The sequence below is a fragment of the Camellia sinensis genome, chromosome 4 (genome assembly GCF_055761805.1).
Source record: "Camellia sinensis isolate YWXY chromosome 4, ASM5576180v1, whole genome shotgun sequence".
Taxonomy (NCBI): Eukaryota; Viridiplantae; Streptophyta; class Magnoliopsida; order Ericales; family Theaceae; genus Camellia; species Camellia sinensis.
This window is the reverse complement of record NC_138964.1, coordinates 54649331-54653571: the sequence shown is the minus strand read 5'-3', so window position 1 is coordinate 54653571 and position 4241 is coordinate 54649331. Positions and strand designations below refer to the sequence as shown.

At 32.2% G+C, this 4241-nt stretch overlaps 1 long non-coding RNA gene across 1 annotated transcript in view; it reads right to left on the bottom strand.

Moving 5' to 3' along the window:
* The window catches only part of LOC145824645 (uncharacterized), an 8870-nt gene extending 4944 nt beyond the window's left edge, over positions 1-3926 (bottom strand). The window contains exon 1 of the long non-coding RNA XR_014366492.1: positions 2767-3926. This is a non-coding gene — a long non-coding RNA (uncharacterized LOC145824645). The remainder of the gene's footprint in view (positions 1-2766) is intronic.
* Between the last annotated feature and the right edge of the window lie 315 nt (positions 3927-4241).

Sequence of the window (4241 nt, the reverse complement as noted above, 5' to 3'; positions counted from 1 at the left end):
ATCAAAAACATGTATAGAAATCAGAAAGATAGAAAATGGGGTTCCAAATTTCAATTAATTGAGGATTAAACACAAGACAATTTCACATATGATGTATATATTGTCATATAATTTAAATTAATTAAGGATTTAAGGTTTTGTATACATTTATGATTAATTCTTATTGAAGTGCTTGGATCATAGATTTGGATAGAGATTTAAAAAGAAGGGAAATCCAAATTAGTACCCAAATCCATGATTCAATCACAGCCTAAAAGATATCAAAATCCACAGAAAAATGAACATTTGTGCACACATAATAGTTATTGTAACTAAAAGCACAAATAGCAAAACAGACATAATGAACACTAGAGTACTAGTGTTCATTACTACCAAAACTTTATACAACAAAGAGTACTAGTTGCTAATGTTCCAAAGTAACTAATTATTGCACCATTTAATGGTCACCCAATAACTGACACAACCCATTCACCAATTGAGGGTTAAACCTTAAAGGTCATTGGACATGTTACTGACTCCATGTGCCTCTAATTAGCCAAATGCATAATATGAGATGCCACTTAAAAATGATCGTCCTGACTGTGCTAGGAAGTACATACTGCTAGTTTGGCTTGCTTGTGAAAATACTGACATGCGAAATACAGCAGATTTAGCAACCTAGTTTGCCTCATACAAGCAAGTTGATTAGTTGGACTCCACAAGTTTGAGGAAAGCTACAACCAAAGCTAGAAATCTAGGGGACCTAACATAGGAGGGAAGTTAACATGCGAACACATTAGGTCATCCACTCAAAAGAAATCAAATTAGCATTATTTCTATTAGAAAAGAAAAAGAAACAGAAAATCAGCGTTATTCACAATGCTCTTCTTTCTATATAAATATTCTTATGGGCGTGCAGTATGACAATATATGAACCGTGCTATTGACAATGCCAATTAGTAAATAGAACTGGTAAGCACGACTAACTTCATTTAGTATTTAAAAAGGAAAAGAAGGACAAGAAGAAAAGGGCTGGTACAGAACCTCTGTTGTTCAAAATTTCAAGGATACAATAGTAACATAGCTTGTAGACACAGTTAAAATGTGATGGTTGATGTCTCTTAGTGAACCCATAACACTAAAAAGTCAAAGATTTAGCAAGAATAACAAAACCTTAATTGCCAATGTTACTTACAAAGAGCAAAAACTTCATGCACCCAACAAGAAAGATCTAAATGCATGGAAGGTAGATAATCAGAAGAATGTCTAATCATTGCCTTGCGAACTTTGGGTTCTTTTGCTTAAGGCCCAAAACAACAATCAAATGAAAACATGCACCAAAGAAAGGAAAGAAAAGGAAAAATGAAAATAAATATTGGCCAGGGAAAAAAAATAAAAGACATGAAAGTGAATGTGCTCAGACTTCACCATTCAAAAATCCATGCATAACACAATCCTAGTGAAACATAACATGACTAAAGATATAAAGGAAGACATCACACCAAGGAAAGATACATGCCCTGTTTGTAGGTAAATGTTAGCACCAATTTACAAAACTCATCCATGTCATATGGGTATAATTAACCACTAATCAGGGAAAGATCCATGTAAGAATGATATTGATAGTCAAATTATTATGGAATTTTCCTCATAATAATAAACAAAATAGTACAGCAATTTATGTGTGTTACTGAAGAGCAATACTAGGTATCATGAAAAAACTTTCATGAAAATGATCATGAAAGATTTATGGCTCTTGGATTACACTCAAAATAAAGCACCACACACTAATCAAGGTAATCCAAGGGTCATAGTTCTTTCATGATCATTTTCATGAAATTTTTTTCATGATCCTTAGTTTTTCTCGTTACTGAAAACAATATTTCTAAGTAGCCTCCAATAATGACACATCAATGCTAATCGCAGGTATTTCCACAAAGGTCTCTTAAATGCTCAGATATGTCCCCTAGCATACCAGTGATAATCAATAACTCAAGCTAAAATCAGTTGATCAACCAAAATCAATACATAGGTAGGTCTTCAAGCAACCATAAACCCTTTTTTTTTTTTTTTTTTTTTTTTGTATTATGAATCTAAATTTGTATTGGAAAAAATTAAAGCACACCAACTGCAACGACAAATAGACTACAATGACAAACTATATAGATTTACAGATTGTCAGGTCAATGAATAGCCAACCATGACGCACAAATAAGCTACCATTTTACTACCAATATATGTCAAGGGGGAAAATTCAAATAGAAAAAGAAATCATAACTACAAAGATCTATTGCTAGTGTCATTTAAGATCCACTGCATGTTTTTCTCTAATAACTCAAAAAAAAAAAAAAAAAAAGTTTTTCTCCAATGAAACTTGGCATAGGGCAAGACAATCTCACATATGATGTATATATTGTCATATAATTTAAATTAATTAAAGATGTAAGGTGTTGTATACATTTATGTTTAATTCTTATTGAAGTGTTTGGATCATAGATTTGGATAGGGATATAAAAAGAGAAAGGGAAATCAAAATTAGTATCCAAATCCATGATTCAATCACAGCCTAAAAGATATCAAAATCTACAGAAAAATAAACATTTGTGCACACATAATAGTTATTATAACTAAAAGCACAAACATCAAAACACACATAATCCCAATACTTTATTGAACACAACGTAAAGAAACAAAGCTGAAACAGTGGCCCACCCAATAAAATACCAAAATGTAGCTTCCAAGCAAGCAATTGAAACAACCCAAAAGCCATCACGAAGAGAAACATACCTGACAAATTAGCATATTCTTGTAGATTCGTGTTCACTCTAAACGGGTTCACAATCGATACAGTTTTGCTCCAAATTTGTCTCGTATTGATTCCTAACTTTTTGAGTAGAGGTGGTTTGTTCTCCAACCCGGTTTCGATTCCCACCGAATTGCGGAGCCAAGAACGACGTCGAAGGACATGAATGGGATGCTAGGGTTTGCGGACTATGGCAACTGGAACGGTACCGTTGAAAGCCGCCGCTGTTGCAAACGGTGCAGGTGTTCCGCAGGAGGGGAACACCACCGGAGGGACATTGAATTCCTTGACCATGGGATGGTTCATCTCCAGAGAGAGAGAGAGAGAGAGAGGAGTTGGGATGGTTTCAAACTATTGAAAGGAAGGAAGAGTGAGGAGAAATGTTTGGGCGGGATATTGAAAGTTGGAGGAGTAAATCTGACCGTTGGATCTAATACAAAATTAATCCTAGTCGTTCTATTCAAATGTAACTCTTAGCCTCCGTTTGGGAAGTAGATTGGTTTTTTGGCTTTTTGGCTTTTTTGGCTATTTTAGCCTGGGCTTAAAAGCTTGGTTTGGGAAAGGCTTTTTGGTTTTTTGGCTTTTTTGAGTTTTTTTGTGAGAGAAGAATGTAATGATTATGAGTTGGATGTGATGTTTTGTTTGTTATGGCTAAAATAGCCTATTTTGTTTTTTGTGGCTAAAATAGCCAAAAAAGCCCAAACCATAGCTTCCCAAACATTTTCAAAACTGTTTTCTTTCGTTATATAGATAAGAAAAAAAGGAAAAAAAAAAAAAAAACAAATCACTCTGTTTGTTTTCAGAATTTACTTTTCAAAAAATTTACTATTTCATTTTCTGTTATTTTTTGTTTTTACAGAATTTTTTAATATTTTAAACAATTTTTCTAATTTTTAAACATACTTACATAAATACACTTAGAAAGTATAATATTTGTAAAAAAAAAATCTTAAAAAAATTCACTAAATACAAAAAATACAAAAATTCAGTACATTTTTTGTATGTTTATGTATTTATTAATTTTTTAAATATTTTTTCACAAATAATTTATTATTTAGATATATCTAAGTAAGGTACATCTAAAAAAGTAAAAAATTACTTAAAATTTTAAAAATATTCACTAAAAATAAAAACACACGAAAAACAAAAAACTCAATTCTCAGATAACTAAATTCAGAAAATTGAAATGAAACACACTGTAACACTTATTTAGGAGTTGTTTGAGATGTCCTAAATAAGTGCACTTTTTGTCTTTTTAGATTAAAAAGTTGAGGAAAAAAATATGAATGTTTGGGTTAACTTTTTGATTTTTTATGGAAAAATGTGTATTAAAAAATTATATAAATAAGTGTATAGGAGAAGTTAGTGATGGAATAGGCCGTACAGTTGGAAGCGTAAGGGGCAGCGCAGCAGAGGGTAGGGTAGGAGATTGATTCTCTCCTTTTCGGGCATAAATTAG